Source organism: Theropithecus gelada, chromosome 4 (assembly GCF_003255815.1).
Source record: "Theropithecus gelada isolate Dixy chromosome 4, Tgel_1.0, whole genome shotgun sequence".
Classification (NCBI taxonomy): domain Eukaryota; kingdom Metazoa; phylum Chordata; class Mammalia; order Primates; family Cercopithecidae; genus Theropithecus; species Theropithecus gelada.
Window position 1 is genome coordinate 44,340,063 of NC_037671.1, and position 23,198 is coordinate 44,363,260.

A 23,198-nucleotide genomic window follows, 5' to 3' on the forward strand; every position below is an offset into this window, starting at 1 on the left:
GCAGTGGGGCCGGGTTAACTGACAGGAAAACTGTGAATGATTTCAGGTGGCTGAATGAGGGGCTGGGGAAACAGCTGTGCTCCTCTGCGGGGTGGAGCAACTGTCTTCTGTGACCCCCAGGCTCTCAGAGCTTGGGCAAGATCAGCAGGAGTCAGACAGGTTGAGACCTGCTCAGAGACCTTCTCATACTGAAGGTGACATCGCTGCCATCAGCACTGAGGAGGTTCCAGGTGGTTAAGCCCTACAACATTCCACAACATTCTTTAGTTCATTTATAGGCAACTATCTTCTTTTTTTTTTTTTTTTTTTAATAGACTGTTATTTAGAGCAGTTTTAGTTTCACAGGAAAATTGAGAGGAAATGTTAAGTTTCCTTTTGCTCTGTCCTCCATAGAAACCCTCCAGGAGTTTATCCAAGCAGTCAATCAGTCATTTCACAAGCAACTAATGAGGGCTTTCAACAGTGATTCTCGAATCTGTAAGAATAACCGGTAGTGAATGAATGAATTTACATTGACTGATTGATTCACTGAGACAGAATCTCACTCTGTCACCCAGGCTGGAGTACGTTGGTGTAATCACAGCTCGCTGCAGCCTCAAACTCCTGGGATCAAGCTCCTGGGATCAAGCAATTCTTCTGCCTCAGCCTGCCAAGTAGCTAGGACCACAGCAAGTACCTAGGCCACCATGCCTGGCTAATTTTAAAAATTTATTTGTAGAGATGGGATCTCACTTTGTTGCCCAGGCTGGTCTCAAACTCCTGGCCTCCAGCAATCCTCCTGCCCCAGCCTCCCAAAATGCTGAGATTATAGGTATAAGCCACCAAGCCTGGCTAACTGGGAACTTATTAAAGAGGCAAGCCCTGGTCACTCCATCAGAGATTTTGATTCAGGAGGTCTGGAGTGGGGTCCGGGATTATGTATTTTTGACACACTCTGCAGGAGATGATACATTTGACATACTGGGCCCTAACTGGAGAAACTCAGGCACGGTGTGAGATACAAAGGGTTAGTTAGTAAGTTGCTCTGGTGGGAAGGAAGGAAGGAAGGAAGCAGTGAACATTAAGGACCCAAATCCTCCTACCTCCACCACCCTAGAATTGAAGACGCAGAGTACTGAGCCCTCCACCTGAAAATGCAGACAGCCATAGATAGATGGGTGTAAACTGAGGCAGTGGAGGGAGAGGGGTACTCCCAAGCCCTGAAAATCTCAGAGTAGAAGGCCACCAACAACAGCACTCACCGGCGCTGAGCTCCCTTCTACAGAAACCTGCAAAGACTCAGAGCAAGGAAGAAATACACCAGGAAAATGTCATAGGATCATCTTGAGGTAAGGTCCTGAGCAAGGCAGCCTTTCCATGCCTGCATCTCCTCATCTGCCAAATGTGGAGCATGATGGTCCCTGTCAAACAGGGTTACAGGTGTTGAGCCACCATGCCCAGCTGCATTAGCTCATTTTTTTAAGACTTTGCTTAAGAGTTCGTTGCCCACTCTTCAAAAATGTTGACGTCATGGAAGACAAAAACTAAGGAATCATGTCAGGTTAAACAAAACTTGGGGGGACAGAACAACTGAATATAATCCATGATCTGGGACATTGTTTTCATTTCTGTAAAGCATAACATTGGAGACCAGCCTGGCCAATATGGCAAAACCCCATCTCTACTAAAAATACAAAAATATATTCACTGGGCATGGTGGCGGGCGCCTGTAATCCCAGCTACTTGGGAGGCTGAGGCAGGAGAATCACTTGAACCTGGGGTGGGGTTGGGGTGGAGAGTGGAGGTTGCAGTGAGCCAAGATCACACCACTTCACTCCAGCCTGGGCAAAAGAGACTTTGTCTCAAAAACAAAATGAAAATAAAAAACAAAACCAAAAAAGTTAGCTGGCAGTGGTGATATGTGCCTGTAATCCCAGCTACTCAGGAGGCTGAGGCAGAAGAATCACTAGAACCCAGGAGGTGGAGGTTGTAGTGAGTAGAGATGGCGCCACTGTACTCCAGCCTGGGAGACAGCGCGAGACTCCGTCTCAAATAAATAAATAAATAAATAAAAGTGATGAGTGAAGGAGTTCTGAGAACTTGTGATTTCTACATGCTGGAATTCTGCTTATGCCCTTAGTGGTTGTTGGCTATGTAAAATGCGGGGAGTGTGGAATTATGTACATTACGAGATCTTTGTGGAAAATCCTTTTTTCTTCCCATGCATAATATGACCTGGAACTAAAAGAAGCTGCACATATAAATTCATCCAAGCTTCTACCAGATTCATTATATGCTATCCTGACACAGATGAATCCAGGCTCTTCTTATATGCTTCTGGAGACGGGAAAGTCACCCCCCTCACAGCCTGTTCTATTACTGGTCAGTTCTGACTACTAGAACATTCCTTGACCTACTGAGCTGAAACTTTCCTTCCTGGAGCCTCTACCCACTGATCCGGACCTGTTTTCTGGGTAGTGGGGCCTCTACCTGCTGATCCTGGTCCTACTGCCTGTTTAGGGGCGATACGGGACCCCTAATGATCTTAGTCATCCTTTCCTAAATAAGTTCCAGTTCGTCAGTGTCTCTCTCGAGTGTAAACGCAGTGCTCCAGGATCCAACTTGATAATCAGATAGCAGAGGGAACATGATCTCCCAAGTGCTGGACATTCCTTTGACACAGCCTAAGGTAGAGTTAGGCTTTTTTCAAAATTGAATCACACGGTTGATTCATGAGTTTAGAGCCAACTTAAACCACAGTTTTCTCTTGTGAACCATGGTTAACTGCTGTTGGTCTCAGCAGTGTTCACTATGAGACATCCCATTGTATGTTCGTTTGCTTATTGTCTGTCTCTAGACATTGCTAGAATGTAAGCTATAGGAGGGCAGGGGTGTTGGCTTGTTCTGAATCCCCATCACCTAGAACAAACAAGTCTTGGCACATAGCAGACATTCAATAAATACATGTTGAGCAAATAAATAACTGTTAAGCCACATCTCACCTATCCTGTATTTTTATAATTTATTTGTAATTCACACCCAGTCTTCTAACAAGAGAGGTATGAGGTGACTGCTTTTCTGAATCCTTTTGTTAACTTCAGAATAAACTTTGTTCTTGTTGAATTTTATATTGTTAAATTTTCATCATTAGTTCAGCCTACTGAGATCTAATTTCTGGCTCTCTCAATCTACATTTCAGCAGTCCCTTCCAGTTCCAAGCCATTCATTCAAGAATGACTCAGGGCCAGGCACAGTGGCTCACGCCTGTAATCCCAGCACTTTGGGAGGCCAAGGCAGGCGGATCATGAGGTCAACAGACTGAGACCATCCTGGCTAACATGGTGAAACCTCATTTCTATGAAAAATACAAAAATTAGCTGGGCGTGGTGGTACCCGCCTATAGTCCCAGCTATTCGGGAGGCTGAGGCAGGAGAATCACTTGAACCCAGGAGGCGGAGGTTGCAGTGAGCCGAGATTGTGCCACTGCACTCCAGCCTGACAACAGAGTGAGACTCTGTCTCAAAAAAAAACCAACAAAAAAACAAACAAAAAAAGGCCTCCCTATCTCCAGAATGGCAACAATATATTAATTAACTCTCTTAGTGTATAGTCTTTCAATCAGTAAAACAAAACAAAATGCCATTAACAACTCTATTTCAAAGAATATATTAATGGCATTGGAAAATGCTCATCTTACATACATACCAGGTCAGTGGGGGATACAAAACTGTAACACAGCACATAATCCCGGTTATAGGAGAATAGTTGTCTACATAGAAATAAGATGGGAAGGAGCTGCGCATGGTGACTCATGCCTGTAATCCCAGCACCGGGAGACTGAGGTGGGAGGATCGCTTGAGCCCCGGAGTTCGAGGCTTCATTGAGCTATGATCAAGCCACTGCACTCCAGCTTGGGTGACAGACTAGAAGGAAATATACCAAAATGTTAACAGTGATTATTTCTGAGTAGTGGTTCATTTTTATTTTATTCATTATATTTTTCAAAATCTCTTATTATAATAAGCAAGTATTTCCAACATATATACTTGTTATCCTTGTCATTATATCATTATCTGGATCACTCAGCCATACATATCTTCACTAAGGCAGTGAGAACCCAGGTGACACCTTCCTGAAATTGAGCCTGCCCTCAAAAAGTTTCTAGTCAATATCAATAACAAATATACATGTACATGCACAAACACACACATATTCATTTTAATCCTACAACAATCCTTCTATTTTTATTTTCATATTCTAGATGAAGAAACTGAGGCTCAAAGAGATTTTAAAAACTTGCTCAAGGTCATATATCTAGTATGAATCTGGGTCAGGATTTTAAACCCAGGCAGCCCAGCTCCAGAATGGACACCCTTAACCACTCTGCCATGCATATAAACTCAAAAGTAGTGCCACCCAAGGACTGATGATACTGAGTGAGTGGTGGGGGCTGTAACAGGGGGCAGGGGAGTCGACATTAGCTGAATGAGGACTATGTGACAAGTGCTTGATATACATTACCTCATTCAGGCCCTTCAACTACCCTTGCAAAAAAATATTTTATTTAAAAAAAAGTTATGGCCAGGCACGGTGGCTCATGCCTGTAATCCCAGCATTTTGGGAGGCCAAGGTGGGAGGATCACGAGGTCAGGAGTTAGAGACCAGCCTGACCAATATGGTGAAACCCACCTCTACTAAAAATACAAAAATTAGCCAGGTATGGTGGCACGTGTCTGTAGTTCCAGCTACTCAGGAGACTGAGGCAGGAGAATCGCTTGAACCTGGGAGTCGGAGGTTGCAGTAAGCCTAGATCGCACTGCTGCACTCCAGCCCGGACGACAGAGCAAGACTCCATCTCAATTAAAAAAAAAAAGTTTTTGTTTTTTAAATTGACAAATAAAAATTGTATATATTTGTGGTGTACAATATCTATTTTGAAATATGTATGTATTGTGGAATGGCTAAATCAAACTAATTAACATACGCGTTGCCTCACATTTTTTTGTGTATGTGGTGAGAACATAAACACTGCTCTTAGCAGTTTTCACGTATGCAATATGTTTTTTTTTTTTATTTTTTTTATTTTTTTGAGATAGAGTCTCACTCTGTCACCCAGGCTGGAGTGCAGTGGCATGATCTTGGCTCACTGCAGCCTCCACCTCCCGGGTTCAAGCAATTCTCCTGCCTCAGCCTCCCGAGTAGCTGGGATTACAGCTCTGTGATACTACCCCCAGCTAATTTTTGTATTTTAGTAGAGACAAGGTTTCACCATGTTGACCCAGCTGGTCTTGAACTCCTGACCTCAGGTGATCCACGTGCCTCGGCCTCCCAAAGTGCTGAGATTACAGGCATGAGCCATCGTGCCCCACAACGCGGCCACAGTATGTTTTTATTTACCATAGTCACCATGTTGTACCATAGGTCTCTTGAACTTACTCTTCCCATCTAGCTGAAATTTGGTATCTTTTGGCCAGCATAAAAAGATATTATTTTCATCTTTGTGTTATAAATGAGGAAACTGAGATTCAGACAGGGGTTTGACCCTCTGCTGTGATAATTCAAGTTTACTAATATCTCTGTCCTTCAGTTTCCTCCTCCACAACATGGGATAATAATAACTCCTACCTCACTGACAGTTGGGAAGTATTAAATGAGAAAGTAGACTCACAACACTCAACACGGTGCCTAGCATGTGGTAAATGCTTGATAAATGTTAGCTGCTATTACTATCTATTTTTTTTTTTTTTTTTGAGACAGAGTTACTGCCCAGGCTGGAGTGCACTGGCGCCATCTCGGCTCACCGCAACCTCCAGCTCCCAGGTTCAAGCAATTCTCCCACCTCAGCCTCCTGAGTAGCTGGGATTACAGGCACACGCCATCATGCCCGGCTAATTTTTGTATTTTTAACAGAGACAGGATTTCACCATGTTGGCTAGGCTGGTCTCAAACTCCTGACCTCAAGTTATCCAAAAGCCTTGGCTTCCCAAAGTACTGGGATTACAGGTGTGAGCCTCCGCACCCAGTCTGCTATTACTATTCTTGATTCCAAAGTTCACACTCTCAACTACAACATAATGACCTACTAAGTGGGCAAAGGAGAAAAATTAATTCTGAATGATGCCATGGGGAAACATTAGATAAACGAATGGAGTCACAAAGGAGTGCCATCTGAAGGGGTTTTGATGGAGCAGCATCTCACCAGGCAGAGGAGGGCAGGGACATGTCCTGGAAGTACAGAGGGACAAGGTCTGTTTCTATCCCTTGCCCTGGCTCTCCCCCACACAGCATCCTGCTCCTATCATGCAGGTCTCCACCTCTGTCCCTCACTGTGGCCTGCCAGTACTCCCGCCTGCAGTGCCCATGGTCCCCTGCCTCAGCTGTCTCCCTAATCAGGGGCCCACAGCCTCTCCAGCAGGGAGTGGGAGCCCCTGGCACTTGGGCCCTGGGAGGGCCCCTGATAAACAGCTGGAGCTCTTGTTCGCACAATCTGTCATCTCTAAAGGAAAAGCAGAAACAAACCACAGAACCAGGGAGCTGGCTGATAATGAGTCACATTGCTGCTGGCAGTTCTCCACTCAGTCCTCCGGCCTCTGTATCTAGGACTTCTTGCTTGTCCTTCAAGATCCACTGCAAAAATGTCTTGTCTCCGCAAAGCCTTCCTTAACTGTACCCCCAGCCACCCCACACCCTGCAGGCTTCCATTGCATCCAGCAGAAGATCCACTACTGCCATTTATTGCACTAAATGGAAACTGGTCAGGTTGTGGGGTCCCAATCAGCCTGTTAGCTTCAGAAGGCAGGCATTTTGTCTCATGGACCTAGCCCAAAACAAAAGTGTCTATAGAAATAGTGCGATGACTGAGTAAAATATGGGTGGAATGTGGCATAGGCATTTAAGAAATCTATGTATTGACATACAAAAAACAGTTTGGCAACGGCTGGAAATTTTAACTTTTTCCAAAATAATAATTAACATTTTATATTTCAGCAACAAAATGTGGCCGGGTGTGGTGGCTTACGCCTGTAATCCCAGCACTTTGGGAGGCCGAGGCAGGCAGATCACGAGGTCAGGAGATCAAGACCATCCTGGCCACCCTGGTGAAACCCCATCTCTATTAAAAATACAAAAATTAGCCGGGCATAGTGGCGCATGCCTGCAGTGCCAGCTACTCAGGAGGCTGAAGCAGGAGAATCGCTTGAACCTAGGAGGCGGAGGCTGCAGTGAGCCGAGATCCCACCACTGCACTCCTGCCTGGGTGATAGAACAAGACTCCGTCTCAAAATAAATAAATAAATAAATAAAAGTAAAATGTTCACCTGAGAGGCTTTTATTTATTTACTTATTCAAGACGGAGTCTTGCTCTGTCGCCCAGGATGGAGTGCAGTGGCACAATCTCAGCTCACTGCAAGCTCTGCCTCATAGGTTCACGCCATTCTCCTGCCTCAGCCTCCCTAGTAGCTGGGACTACAGGCACCTGCCACCACGCCTGGCTAATTTTTTTGTATTTTTAGTGGAGACGGGGTTTCACCGTGTTAGCCAGGAAAAAATATGGAACGCTTCACAAATTTGTGTGTGATCCCTGTGCAGGGGCCATGCTAATCTTCTCTGTATTGTTCCAATTTTAAAAGAAAAATGCTTTTTCTTTTAGTTTTATATACCTAACACAAAATTGAAAAAGCTATCTCCAGCCGGGCACAGTGGCTTACTCCTGTAATCCCAGCACTTTGGGAGGCTGAGGTGGGCAGATCACCTAAGGTCGGGAGTTCCTAGACCAGCCTGACCAACATGGAGAAACCTCGTCTCTACTAAAAATACAAAATTAGCTGGGCGTGGTGGTGCCTGTAATCCCAGCTACTTGGGAGGCTGAGGCAGGAGAATCCCTTGAACCTGGGAGGCGGAGGTTGCAGTGAGCCGAGATCATGCCATTGCACTCCAGCCTGGGCAACAAGAGTGAAACTCCATGTTAAAAAAAGAAAAGAAAAAGATATCTCCTACTACTTTTTAAATACTGTAACAAAATATCAAATGTTAAGGGTTTCAAATCATTTCGACTGATCAATGGAACATTTCAGTCCTGTTCTAAAATGTTCATATTAGATATTCTTGTGTTTTGGGGCAAACTACTCCATATTTTCTAACAGTTGTTATAAAATTGCAATCTATAAATAAGTGTATCATCAATGGTATGGATTCAGTTTGTATAATGTCAGATACTTAAATTTACATAGCATAAAAAATGTAAAACAAAAAGGAAATGTAGGCCTGTAGCGGTGGCTCACAATTGTAATCCTATCACTTTGGGAGGCCAAGGCGAGCAGATCACTTGAGGTTAGGAGTTCGAGACCAGCCTGACCAACATGGTGAAACCCCGTCTCTACTAAAAATACAAAAAATTAGCCGGGCGTAGTGGTATACACCTGTAGTCCCAGCTACTTGGGAGGCTGAGGCAGGAGAATTGCTTGAACCTGGGAGGTGGAGGTTGCAGTGAGCTGAGATCACGCCACTGCACTCCAGCCTGGGTGACAGAGCAAGACTCTGTCTCAAAAAAAAAAAAAAAAAAAAAAAGGAAAGGAAATATAACACCGGGCATACAAAATGGTCCTAACTTTGTAAAAAGAGAAATTATTGCATGTGAACAGTATTCTATGATCCTATTTTAAAAGAATGAAACTATCAGTGAGTTTATAGGCACAAAAAAAAGGTTCAGAAGGATATCTAGTAACACTTAACACTGATTTTCCCTGAGGGATAGGACTTAATGATTGGGGTGGAATTTGAACTTTTATTTTCTTCCTATTTGTAATGTGTTTTTACAATAAGGAAGTTTGTTTTATATTTATAATTATAATTTTTACTATTTAATTAGCTTAAAAGTTAAATCTAAAGATTAATAATTTTTAAATTAATAAAGATGTAAGACTAGAAGGAAATCACAAAATGTAAACCAGGGCTGTCTTTGGGTGATAAGAACTATGGGTGATTTTTCTAACTTTTAAAATTTTTCCATATTGTCCAAATTCCTAAAAATAATCATTTTATAAGTTTTTTAAAACCCTTAAGAACAAAGTCTTAATAAATGAATGCACTTTCCCTAGCCCTTCTTGGCGCCTGCATCTGACCCAACATGCAGAAGGTTCTCGGCTCTCTCTCTGTCCTCCCTTGCTCCACTGTGTTGATCAGGTCCCTGGAAGGACTCTGTATGGTTCCAGCCTTCATCCACATGCCCTCCCCAGATACGGACACTGGATGACGGTGAGGGGCTGGAGCAAGAATCCCTGGCCTTGCCAGGATGATCATGGCTCCTGCCCTGCCCTTGCCTTGCATCTCAGCCCTCCAAACTCTACCAGTTCACCTCTAAAGACCACTCAGCTCTCTGGGAAGCCTTCCCCTCACCCGTAGCCTCCCCTACTCCCCTTGTCTCAGAATTCCCACAACACAGAGAACCCACACCCCAAGACTTCATGAGCAGTCACCCCTTTATCCAGTTTCACTTTATTTTTTTAATTTTATTTTTTTTGAAACAGAGTTTCGCTCTTGTTGCCCAGGCTGGGGTGCAATGGCATGATCTCAGCTCGCCGCAACCTCCGCCTTCCAGGTTCAAGCAATTCTCCTGCCTAAGCCTCCCAAGTAGCTGGGATTACAGGCATGTGCCACCATGTCCGGCTAATTTTTGTGTTTTAGTAGAGACGGGGTTTCTCCATGTTGGCCAGGGTGGCCTCAAACTCCTGACCTCAGGTGATCCACGTGCCTCAGCCTCCCAAAGTGCTAGGATTACAGGCGTGAGCCACCACACCCGACCTCAGTTTCACTATCTTTGGTTTCAGTTACCCATCGTGCAGTACAAAAAGATATTTTGAGAGAGAGGGAGAAACAGACCACGTTCACACAACTTTTATTACAATATATAATTATAACTGTACTATTATTAGTTATTGTGGTTAATCTCTTACTGTAATTTATACATTAAACTTTATCATTGGTATGTACGTATAGGAAGAAACATAATATACAGAGAGTCTGGTACTATCCGCTGTTCCAGGCATCCACTCGGGATCTGTGAATAAGGGGCTAGTATTTTCCACCTTCTGTTCTGTTTCCGCTCACTCATTTGTTGGACCAACTCTTCCTAAGAGAATATCCTACAGAGTGATGGGCACTGTTGGAGAAACAAGGACGGTCCCAAAGGCATCAGGCACAGAGCAGTCATCCTTCACATGTGCTGAATGAATGAGAGAAGGGTGGAAACCAATGAGACAGAGCCTGTCCTCAAGGAGCTCCCAGTCTAGTAAGGACAATATGTGTTGTTATCCACACATAATACACACTAGGAAACGCTACCCAGGAGGCAGGGTACGTGGGAGGAGGAGCTGAGTGGATTTAAACTGGGCTTTGAAGACTGGTCAGGTTTGGATGGAGAGAGGAGGACAAAGGGCATTCCAGGAAGGGGGACAGTGTGCACATAGCAATGGAAGCAAGAACACCCCAGGATCTATCAGATCTAGCTAGCAGGGAGAGGGTTATAAAGGTTCGCTGTGGGTAAAGGCCCGGAAAGGTGAGTTGAGCCCAGATCCTAGGAGAACAGAACACCAACAGAAGGTGAATTTGATTTTGCACGCCCTGGAAAACCTCTAACAGTCTCTGAGCTTTAGAAATGCACAGTAATCCAGGTGGGTGCCCATAAAGGGCTGAAGGAGGCTGGCAGCCGCAGGGAAGAGGGACGGAGGGGAAATTCCAAACTTTGTTACCACCTTGCTAGCCTAAAGGAAGTAAGTATCACATATTAAGTGCTGACCATGGGGAAATCACTGCTCTGTCTTTAATCCTTGAAACAGTCCTGTGAGATGAGACAGTATGATCTCAATTTGCAGATCGAGTTCCACAAGGCTGAAGTTTGCCCACGATTCTGCTGAGAGAGATCCACGATCATCTTGCCAGGAAACAGTTCCAAGGATCCGAATCCAAGTTGGCCTGAATCCACAGGCCAAAGCACCCTCACTTTCTCCTATAATAGCTTGCATATTTACCAGCATCTAGCACTGTGATGGCTCAGTACACACTGGAATGAGTGAATGAAGAAATGAATGAACAAATGATTGGATCCCAGGTTGGTAAAGAAAACCTCTCAGCACACACAGAAAAGGTGGAGGATGGAGGCGGGGAGGAGATGTAAGAATAAATGGAAAATAAAACAAACAATCGTTGCATTACCACTTCCTCTGGGGCTGGGTCATGGTTTTTAACGGTGTGCAGCGGGCACATCCAGTGTGGTACAGGCACATCCACAAAGAGACACAAAGAGCTATTTATTTACTTCCTTTGAGGGGTAAATAAAGATCAGGTCAAAACAGGCTCCCCCAAACCGCCAGGGGGTCTTCCCCAGGTGTTGATGCAGCACTTGGCCTGGAGCAGTCACAGGTGGCCTCTGCTTGTGTGTCATCCCCGCCTTCCTTTACACATGCGTGGGTCTGGCTCACAAGGGAGGCCCATGTGCAGTGGGGAAGTCGCGTAAGGGGAAGGGTGGCAGGGCAGGGCTTCCTCACCCCTCCGCCAGTGCAGCCAGGGCAGCAACATTTATACCCCCAAGAGAGATATGGGAGAGTCAACAAGTCAGATGGCGCTGGCCTAAGAGCTGGCTCCAGGTGCTGGACGCCCCATGCTGGGCCAGGCAGTAGATATCAGACAGCTAGATCCTGCAGGGATAGGACTAAGAGCGGGACCATGTAGGGGTACAGTCAATCTTCATTATTCATGGAGTCTGTATTTGTGAATTTGCCTCCTTGCTAAAATTTGTGACCCCGAAATCAATACTTGAGGTGCTTTGTCATCTTTCACAGACATGAGCAAAGCCATGAAAAATTTGAGTCACCCAATATGCATGTTCCTGGCTGAGGTGGGACAGGGCAGTGCTCTGCCCGTTTCAGCTCTCGTAATGTAAACAAGTGTCCTTGTCATAGTCTACTTAGTGCCACCTTTTCTGCATTGCTGGCCTTTTTGTTGATTTCCCTGTTTAAAATGGCCCCCAAGCCTAGGGCTGATGTGCTGGCGAATGTTTCTAAGTACGAGATGACTGTATGCGCCTTACAGAGAAAATACATTAGATCAGGTTTGAGCATGAATTATCGTGCTATGGGGCATAAGTTCAATGTTAATGAGTCAACTATATATTCAATAAGGTGTCTTCAAACAGAAACACACAGAAAACAAAGTTAAGTATCGATTAGTTGATGAATATCTTGTGACCAGGGACTCACAGAAACCTAACCCTGTATTTCCCCTAGGAGCAATGGGCCAGTATTCACCAGTTCGGAGGTTGTGGTGACTGTACAGAATATAACTGGTGAGAATAGTGAGAACTGGTAGTATTTAAATATAATAACTACGGCAGCCGTATCCTTTGGGTACTTTTCAATGCCGGTCTGCATCTACTCATCCATCCACCACCTATCATCTATTGAACACCCACTAAGTACAAAATCCAACACTAAAAGCAGAAGAATACAGGATGCAAGCAGGGCCCTGACCCTGCCACTGACCATCTTAACTGTACAATGGCGGAATCTGTAGGTTAAGACTGGCTCTGAAGGTTTTATACTTTTATTTGGCCTAGATCCCTAGGTTGATATACTAGCATTGGGGCCTAAAAGTTTTGCCAATGTTTACATCAGGCAAACACCTGTGTCATAGTAACAGCCTAATGCATACACTTACTAGGGTCAGGCTCTGCTCTGAGTGCTGTATGTGCATAAAGCCTCCTAACAACTCATGTAATCCTTCTAATAGCCCTGTAAGGTGGATACTATTATTATCTCCAATTTACAGATAAGGGCACTGAGGCACAGAGAGGTTAAGAATTCACTCTGTGGCCAGGCATGGTGGCTCATGCCTGTAATCGCAGCACTTTGGGAGGCCAGGGCGGGTGGATCATGAGGTCAGGAGATCGAGACCATCCTGGCTAACACGGTGAAACACCATCTCTACTAAATATACAAAAAATTAACCAGGCATGGTGGAAGGCGTCTCTAGTCCTAGCTACTTGGGAGGCTAAGGTAGGAGAATGGCGTGAACCCAGGAGGAGGAGCTTGCAGTGAGCAGAGATCACGCCACTGCATTCCAGCCTGGGTGACAGAGCAAGACTCAGTTTCAAAAACAAAAACAAAAACAAAACGAATTCATCCCAATAACACAGCTGGTGTGTAGAAGAAGCAGAGGGGTTTATGCACCTCCAGTGACATGGAAGGAGAACTTGCATCTTGTGAGGCTCTCAGTCTGCCCTCAGTGATGAGAGGGTCCCTCTCCTTAGCCATGCCACTGGCACTGTTCAGTAGCAGGAAAGCATGAAGTGACACTGGGAGGCTGGGGCCACTCAGAAGTCCAGGTAAGCAGGCCAGGCATGGTGGCTTGCACTTATAATTCCACCATTTTGGAAGGCTGAAGCAGGTAAATCATCTGAGAGTAGGAGTTTGACACCTGCCTGGACAACATGGTGAAACCGTCTCTACTAAAAATTCAAAATTGGTCTGGCGCGGTGGCTTATGCCTGTAATCCCAGCACTTTGGGAGGCCAAGGCGGGCGGATCACCTGAGGTGGGGAGTTGAGACCAGCCTGACCAACATGGAGAAACCCCATCTCTACTAAAAATACAAAATTAGCTGGGCGTGATGGCACATGCCTGTAATCCCAGCTACTAGGGAGGCTGAGGCAGGAGAACCCCTTGAATCTGGGAGACGAGGCTGCGGTGAGCCAAGATCGCGCCATTGCACTCCAGCCTGGGCAACAAGAGCGAAACTCCATCTCAAAAAAAAAAAAAAAAAAATTAAGGGGCCGGACGCAGTGGCTCATGCCTGTAATCCCAGCACTTTGGGAGGCCAAGCAGGGCAGATAACCTGAGGTCAGGAGTTTGAGACCAGCCTGACAAATATGGAGAAACCCAGTCTCTCCTAAAAATACAAAATTAGCTGGGCATGGTGGCACATGCCTGTAATCCTAGCTACTTGGGAGGCTGAGGCAGGAGAATCACTTGAACCCCGGAGGTGGAGGTTGCAGTGAGACGAGATCACACCACTGCACTCCAGCTTGGGTGGCAGAGCGAGACTCCGTCTCAAAAAATAAAGTCAAACAAAATAAAATAAAAAAGAAGTCCAGGGAGGAAAGCAGGGCCTGCATGAAGCCATGCCGTGGGGAATAAAGTGAGAGTGGCCCATGCACGCAGGCAGACGGAAGGTCTGGGATCTAACTGTGAGAGGAACAGGGAGCCCGGCAGCTCTCCGAGCAGGCCAGGGCACGGGGGCCTCTCTTCCAGCAAGGCCAAGAGAGGCCCAGGAAGCAAAGTCCTAGGGAGAGGCCTGAGAGACCAAGGTCTCACAGAGGAAGTGTCTCCACAGAGATTTCCAACGGCCACACCACCTTTTTTCCTGGAGCAAAGAGACGCAGTTGCTGAACTGGGGCTGTGGGTAATGGGAAGAAGGGGAAGGGGAGATCCCATTCAACCTGGAACACTGGAGAGACAGCTAGAGTTGGAGGAGGGGTTGAGTGAGGACATCTCCCCTCAGCTCACAGAAGTAATAATATACCTCACCAACTGAGAAAAGTCAGATTCCACGCCTGGTGTGAAAGAGAAGTGAAACCGTACCTCCAATGCTCCACTGCCCTCCCCTCCAGCACCCTGGCCCATCCTGCACCCGGGCCGCCCCAGGATGGCGGGCTCAGAGGTGAGGGCCTATCAGATGTGTTCATGGGCTCCCTTAGGGCCTTTTGAGCCCTGAGTCACAAGGGTGGCTCTCTCAGAGCTGTGATGGCCTGGTCTCTCCTCCCCAGGGAGGCAGAAAGGGAACTGGGGAAAACAAGGCTTATAAGCTACAGAGGTAAGGGACTGTGCCCGTTTTCTTTCCTCTTTCACACACATGGAACATGGTACCCAGTGTATCCATGGTAAGCACTTAATAGACACTGAGTGGATGAGCGAATCAATGAGTGAGTAAATGAAGGAGTCAGCACTGGACCCACAAGGCTGCCTGTCAGCCTCTAGCCACATGGAGATTCCCACCTCCAGAGAAGAGCTCCACTATATATGTTCCCCAAACTCCCTGTCAGCTAAATGTGACAGATGACCAACTGGTGACCAAAGGGATAAGCCATCTGTCAATTGTTAGGTCACGTTTGAAAATAAGCCTCTTTTCCCCCTATTTTTGACAAACTTTGACTTCCCTGCCTCAACCCTGCTCACATTACATTTGACCTTCTCAATCACCTCTCTAAGGGATGGGGACGTGACCCTCCTCTACCTCATCAGAGAACAGCACAGACCATCCTCCTCCCTGCCAAGGGGAACATATGGTGCTCCTCAATGACCCTCACCCTGATCCTACAGGGTGCTCCTGGGAGAAAGGTTCCATGATGACCTCCAAGGGTCTTCTGGTCAGGGTGAGGGAGAATCAGACCCTCCACCTTTGACCAGAAGGGAGGGAGTCCAGCGTGAGGGCATTAGCCAAGGGGGTTCTGGCCCCCTGCTCTAGGCCCCTCACAAAAAGAAGTCTAGCTGGGAACATTCTTCTCCCAGCAGGTCCCCATAGGAAAGCCATCCTTGCCCACATGACACGGGCTCCCCATCCCCTTCTCATCTAGATCTCATGGCAAAGATTGCCAACTGTCCCCTAAAATCCACTTTCCCTTCTTGTACCTTTGGGACTAGAAGCTTCACTATGTATGTTCCCCAAACTCCCTGTCAGCTAAGTGTGGCATGTGATCAGCTGGTGACCAAAGGGATGTCATCTGGCAACTTTGAGGTCATGCTCTGAAAAGGAAGGGCAGTGCCTTTTCTTTCTCGTAACTTTCCTCCCTCCTCACTGGCTGGCTGATAGACCCAGCAGCCATGGTGGTATGCCACCTCCCACACGCAAGGGCACAGGAGGGGCTTGGGCCCTCAATACCGTTAAGGGGTCAGATCACTCACCCAGATTTGTATGGGAGAAATTTCCATTTTGTTAAGCCACTCTTGTTGGAGTGCGTGTTACAGCAGCCTAACATCCCCTGGTGCCTATCCCAGCCCATTCTTTGGTGCCAAGATGCTGACTGCCAAAGGCGTGTGCAAGGGGCCTTGTCCTCATCCATGTCTCCAGCCCTTCACCTCCATCAGGCCAGCTTCCCAGGTGTCAGAGTGCCTTCCAAGTGGTTAAGACACCCCTGACTCCACCCCCAACTAATGCCAAATGAGGCCGGAGGTGAATGTCTCTCTCACGATACCCAATTTATTCCTCCCTCGAACTGACCATTTCTCAACGCATATCTCCTTCCCTGCTCAGGAAACCACTGTACTTAGGCCAACCCATCCTATGGGGAAAGTGGTAAGGAGGGCAGAAAGTATGTGGGTTCACGCCAGAGCCCAAATCTCCTCCCTACTGCTCACAAGCTATGTAACCCTGGACAGATCTCTTAGCCTCTCTAAGCCTCAGTTTTGTTTTGCTTTGTTTTGTTTTTGTTTTTGTTTGTTTTGTTTTGAGACAGAGTTTTGCTCTTGTTGCCCAGGCTGGAGTGCAATGGCACGATCTCGGCTCACGGCAACCTCCGCCTCCAGGGTTCAAGCGATTCTCCTGCCTCAGCCTCCCAAGTAGCTGGGATTACAGGCTCCCGCCACCATACCCGGCTAATTTTGTACTTTTAGTAGAGGAGAGGTTTCTCCATGTTGGTCAGGCTGGTCTCAAACTCCCGACCTCAGGTGATCCGCCCGCCTTGGCCTCCCAAAGTGCTGGGATTACAGGTGTGAGACACCACGCGTGGCTGCCCATTATGAAATGGGGATAAAAATTGCTTACAGGCTTGTGGAGAGAAGATTACAAACTTGTAAAGTCCCTAGCACTGTGCCTGGCATGTGGTAGGTGCTCACTAAATCGTGGCTGCTATTACTATGGTGCTAAGTATGGGAATACTGAGGATACAGCTGGAGAAGAGACCTGATGACCTCCCTGGTAAAGGGTAGCCAGGGAGGGAGTGGAAGAGAGAGCTGGGGAAAGGAAACTGTGGCCATAAAGAGGAAGAGAGAGGCAGAGCTGGAGGTGACATCAGGGGAGAGAGAAGAGTGGGTTCGGCGATGACCACACTAGGCGAGGTGTGGAGAGCACAACTGTGCTATCAGCTGCCTCCAGCTCAGACAATTCCTGTGCCCATCTCACTTTTGTCTGCCCATCGCCTCTGCCGGGTTGGACACCCTTACCACCACAGTCACTGTTGCCACACTGTCAGCTGCTATTTCTTGCCTCATCTTCCTTCCTGCTCATGATATGGCAGAAGGTGGCAAAGGAAGCAGCTGCCCTCCGCCAGCAATCTCCCTGCCCTTGAAGGCTGAAGCTGCCCACAGGCATGGGTAAGAGCTCAGGCTCCAGAGACAGACAGGCTGGGTTCCGTTCCCAGCTCTAGCACTTAGGAGCGGGGTGACCTCAGCAAGGGAGATGACTCGGCTAAAGCTTCAGTTTCCTCATCTGCACAGTAGGGATAGCAGGGCTGTTGAGAAGAAGGAATGAGATTATGCGTGGTAAGCACCCAGTCCAGCACAATGTCTGGCACACAGCAAGTGTTCAATACAAGTTCGTGTTTGCTATTATCAAGGTCAAATAGGTTTGTGACCTGTGCAGCCACACAGGGTCCCATGCTCAGGAGGGGTCCCAAACTTGGTTAATGCTCTGTCGCCACCATCTTGAAACTCTTTTTATTGTTTTTTTAAGAGACAGTGTCTCACTCTGTTGCCCAGACTGTAAGATGGCAGTGGCATGATCATAGCTCACTGCAGCCTTGAACTCCTGAGTTCAAGTGATTTTCTCACCTCAGCCTGCTGAGTGCTAGGAATACAAGCAGTCACCACCAGCTATTTTATTTTTTATTCTTTTTTTTTTTTTTTTTTGTAGAGACAGGGTCCCACTATGTTGCCCAGGCTGGTCTCAAACTCCAGGCCTGAAGAGATCCTCCCGCCTTTGCCTCCTAAAGTGCTGGGATTACAGGCATGAGCCACCGTATGCAGCCTTGAAATTCTTCCTAATTTTTGAACAAGGGCCCTGCAAACTATGTAGCTAGTCCTGGCTATTATTGACATATATTTACTGAGTCTGTTGGCTGGCAGTGACTATAGAAGGGGAGACCTGTCCAGTAGTTTAAGATGTGGGACATTAGAGGGCCTTGGGAGCCTCAAAGGAGGGATTTAAATACAGTGATGTGGGGCCATGCCAGGTTGCCAGCAATTAGAGACTAAGAGGGCAGTGAGATCCCCACACATACTCTCATTGGGGCCAGGCACAGTGGCTCATGCCTGTAATCCCAGCACTTTGGGAGGCTGAGATGAGCAGATCACCTGAGGTCAGGAGTTTGAGACAAGCCTGACCAACTTGGTGGAACCCCATCTCTACTAAAAATACAAAATTAGCCAGGCATGGTGGCACATGCCTGTAATCCCAGCTACTTGCGAGGCTGAGGCAGGAGAATGGCGTAAACCCAGGAGGCGGAGCTTGCAGTGAGCTGAGATCCGGCCACTGCACTCCAGCCCGGGCGACAGAGTGAGACTCCGTCTCAAAAAAAAAAAAAAAAATCCTCTCACTGGGCACTGGGTGTAGATGGGGGTGCCCTCCCTGCAGACAGCCAGGACAATGGGCAGCCTCTGGAATGCAGCATGCCTCACTATTTCAACCATTCTCCCACCAAGGGCAAAGATGTGCAGTGTACCTGAGGCAGACACTCACCCATCTGCCCTGTGGGTCCAATCCTCTGTGCACCCAGGACACAAGCCATGCACAAGCTCAGGAATACACGTGTGTCCACAGAGGCCTACATCTTCAGGTATGGAGGGACACATGGTAAACCAGTGCTGCCCCATAGCCCCTAGGTGCCCAGGTCCAGCTGGGTCTTGCCTCTCAGGTTGGAGCTGGTATGGGGGTAGCACAGAGGAAGGGTGCTCACTATACTTGTGGTGGCCTGAGGGGTTGGTCCAGCTCCAGGAGATAGAAAATATCTGCTCCTTCTCTTAAATGTTAAATCCCAGGGTAGTATGTCTAGAAATATGGGGTGTTTGGGGCAGTGACTTGAACCCTCAGGAGACATGGAGCCTTCCGGCGGTTCTCTGGAGCTGGGGGTACCCCCAGACACTATGATGAGGCTATGATGAGGCATGACCTCCCAGAGCTGTGCAGAGACCACCTCAGGAGGCACATCTGGTACCTGCTTTCTGTCTCCCCTACTGGACTGTGGGGTCCTGGAGGGCAAGGCCCACCCACAGTGAGAATGACCAGATGTGCATAGACCCGGCCTCCAGGACCACTCTACTGTCTCCTCCCATGCCCCAGGTCCTGCCTCGCCTTCCCCAGACTTGCCACCATGGCCTGGCCCTCTTGTATTCCCAGGCCTTCCAGGAGTGGCCCAGGGGAAGAGTCTGAGGGTGGCCCAGCCCGGCAGGTGGAGTCCAGCCTGGATGAGGCCCCTTTCCATCCACCTCCGGCCACCTGTCCTGAGTACTCACTCCTTCCAGACAGCTGGAGAGCAGCCCCAGAGCCTCTGGTTCAGGGGACTGGGGAAAGGAAGGCGGCTCTAAGGGAGCTGAGCCAAGGCTGGAAGGGAGGCCCCTGGAGTGGGTGGGAACACTGAGTGTGCACAGATGGGGGTGGGGTGCAGGAAGGCACTTGGGAGAAGTGGGAATTGGGGGTGGGGTCGAAGAGTGGAATGTGGAGCTTGTTCTCCTGGGGGCACAGCTGTTTATTCTGATCTCCCTCTTCAGCTGCTGCATGTTCCTTATCTTGGGGCTCAATCCAGACTCCACCTCCTCCTCTGTTGCTGAGCTGCCGAGGCAGACTCTATGGGAGACTTCCTGCTCTGGCCGCCTTAGTTCCCCGCTACAGCCTGCTAAAAGGGACAAGGGGGAAAAGCAGGCCTCAAAAAGAAATGTGTGCTCCACTTCAGACCCGTTCTGTGGGTTCAAGGGGGCTTGAAGCTGAGTCATGTGCCACCTCACCTGACTTCACCCACCCCTAACTGCCGTGACAACGGGGGCCAGTCACCCCAGAGTCACCTGGATACTTCACAACTTTACTGGTGGCGCAGGACTTGCAGGGCTGGCAGATAGTGCAGGCTTATTGGGAACGTGGGGCAGAGGCTGCTGTGACCTCACAGGGTACTGCTCTGGGCCTTCACACTGTACTCCTTCCTGCCAACTTTGCACTCGGCACCTACTGTCCCCAGTGAGATGCTATGAAAGTAAGAAGACTGATTTTCCAAATACTTATGGAAACACAACTCATGACATGTTTTTGATTTTTCATGAACAGTTCAAAAAGTGAAAACAGCACTAGAGAAACAAAACTCCTTTAGTTCTGCTCCCCCAACAAATAACCACTGTTAACACTGTGGTATATTTCCTTCAAGTCTGTGTGTGTGTGTCTAAAATATATAGTTGTAAATATATGTACAATTTTGCATCCTGATTTTTCCCTTAACGTTACCATATAATTTTCATGTTACCACATATATTTTGCAACTGACTCTTTTTTTTTTTTTTTTTGAGACAGAGTGCAACAGCGCAATATCAGCTCACTGCAACCTCCGCCTCCTGGGTTCAAGCGATTCTCCTGCCCCAGCCTCCTGAGCAGCTGGGATTATAGGCACACATCACACGTGTCTAATTTTTTGTATTTTTAGTAGAGATGGGGTTTCACCATGTTGGTCAGGCTGGTCTCAAACTCCTGACTTCAGGTGATCCACCTACCTTGGCCTCCCAAAGTTCTGGGATTACAGGCGTGAGCCACTGCACCTGTCCAACTCTTTTTTAAGAGACGAGGTCTTGCCCTGTCACACAGGCTGGAATGCACTGGTGCCATCACAGCTCACTGTCACCTCAAACTCCTGGACTCAAGCGATTCTTCTGCCTCAGCCTCCTGGGTAGCTAGGACTACAGACACATGCCACCAAACCTGACTACTCTTTTTTATTTCTTGTACAGATGGGGTCTCACTATGTTGTCCAGGCTGGTCTCGAACTCCTGGCCTGAAGCAATTGTCCTGCCTTGGCCTCCCAAACTTCTGGGGGTTACACACGTGAGCCACCACACCCGGCTGACAAGGTTTTTTCTGCATTTAGAATAATTTAATTAGGACAGAGACTAGAAAGTGGAATTACCAAGGCAGAGGCCTGGCATCTTTTGGAGGCATTTGATTTCAATACCTATGGCCAATGGGTTTCCGAATTTAGCACGTGAGAAGGCCACGAGCCGGGCATGGGCACGTCCGCCTAGACTGCCATGTTAAGTATACCACTCATGGTAAGGTATCTTTTTATGTGCCCACATCCTGTTACCTTTGGTAGACTTTACTCTTCTTTGGCTGCTGGTTGTCCAGCCCCCTCCCTAACAGCACAGCCACTTCCCTCTGGGAGTTCCGTTTCCCCTACTGTAAATCCAGGAGCCAGGCTGCCTCACCTGCACCACAGAAACCTACCCATTTCCACCATGCGCAAACTGGCAGAGGTAACAGCCAGCTGCCCTCATCTCCCTATAGTTATCTCTTTCTAGCCCCTGGCACTTTGTCCATTTCCAAGCCTGGTTCTGCAGCCTTCCTAGTGAGTCTATGAGTTTCTGACCTTCTTCTAATACATTCCCTTCGCCTTATATTAGTCAGTCCACTTCTGTTGCTAATAGAACTTTGAGAGTGATGCCTCCCCAATTTAGTGCTTTTTAAATGGCAAGTCCTTTTTTTTTTTTTTTTTTTTTTAAGACAGAGTTTCACTCTTGTCGCCCAGGCTGAAGTGCAATGGCACAATCTTGGCTCACCACAACCTCTGCCTCCTGGGTTCAAGCGATTCTCCTGCCTCAACCTCCCAAGTAGTGGGACTATAGGCGTGCGCCACCACGCCCGGCTTTTTGTAGTTTTAGTAGAGACGGGGTTTCACCATCTTGTCCAGGCTGGTGTCGAACTCGTGACCTCATGATCCACCTGCCTCGGCCTCCCAAAGTGCTGGATTACAGGTGATGGCAGTCATTTTACTGTTTCATGAAGTCATGACCACCACGTTTTAAAAATGAAACGGCAAAACAGAATTTTAAAACGTCAGAAGTATATCAACTGTGGCCAGAGTAAGTATTGTTTAGTGAGTCTTGTTTTATAATATATTGGCCAGGTGTGGTGGCTCACACCTGTAATCCCAGCACTTTGGGAGGCTGAGGCGAGCGGATCACCTGAGGTCAGGAGTTCAAGACCAGCCTGGCCAACATGGTGAAACCCCGACTCTACTAAAAATATAAAACTTAGCCGGGTGTGGTAGTAGGTGCCTGTAATCCCGGCTACTTGGGAAACTGAGACAGTAGAATCGCTTGAACCCAGGAGGCGGAGGTTGCAGTGAGCTGAGATCGCACCATTGCATTCCAGCCTGGGTGACAGAGTGAGACTCCATCTCAAAAAAAAAAAAATATATATATATATACACACACACACACACACACACACACACACAGATGTGTATTTGTATGCATGTGTATAAAATGGGCTAAAATTAAAACATTTCAGCTGGGTGCGGTGGCTAACACCTGTAATCCCAGCACTTTGGGAGGCTGAGGTGGGTGGATCACCTGAGATCAGGAGGTTGAGACCAGCCTGAGCAACATGGAGAAACCCTGTCTCTACTAAAAATACAAAATAATTAGCTGGGCATGGTAGCACATACTGTAATCCCAGCTACTTGGGAGACTGAGGCAAGAGAATCACTTGAACCCAGGAGGTGAAGGGTTGCAGGGTGAGCCGAGATCACACCATTGCACTCCAGTCTGGGCAACAAGAGCGAAACTCCATCTCAAAAAAACCAAAAGTTTAAAACATTTCTATGCTGGGTGTGGTGATTCATGCCTATAATCCCAGCACTTTGGGAGACGAAGGTTAGAGGATCACTTGAGGTCAGGATTTTGAGACTAGCCTGGGCAACATAGCAGAGACACTGTTGCTACCAAAAAAAATTTTTTAATTATCCAAGTATGGTGGCATGCACCTGTAGTCTTAGTTACTAGGGAGGCTAAGGTGGGAGGATCATTTGAGCCCAAGGCTGTGGTAAGCTATGATTGCACCACTGCACCCCAGCCTGGACTATAGAGCAAGACCCTGTCTTCTTTTTGTTTTGAGATGCATCCTTGCTCTTGTTGCCCAAGCTGGAGTACAGTGGTGCGATTTCAGCTCACTGCAACCTCTGCCTCCCGGGTTCAAGCAATTCTC

General features: G+C 47.5%; 1 protein-coding gene and 1 non-coding gene across 5 annotated transcripts in view; both read right to left on the reverse strand.

The window, feature by feature from the left end:
- Positions 1–23,198, reverse strand: part of CCND3 (cyclin D3) — a 125,351-nt gene that overhangs the window by 87,540 nt on the left and 14,613 nt on the right. The window contains exon 2 of one of the 4 annotated variants that reach the window (XM_025382226.1): positions 18,699–18,880. The exons of the other annotated variants lie outside the window; for them this stretch is intronic. The gene's annotated coding sequence lies outside the window, so the exon portion shown is untranslated. The remainder of the gene's footprint in view (positions 1–18,698; positions 18,881–23,198) is intronic. 4 annotated transcript variants of the gene reach the window in all.
- Positions 7,522–7,625, reverse strand: LOC112623874. The gene has a single exon (XR_003119233.1). It is a non-coding gene; the product is annotated as a U6 spliceosomal RNA (small nuclear RNA).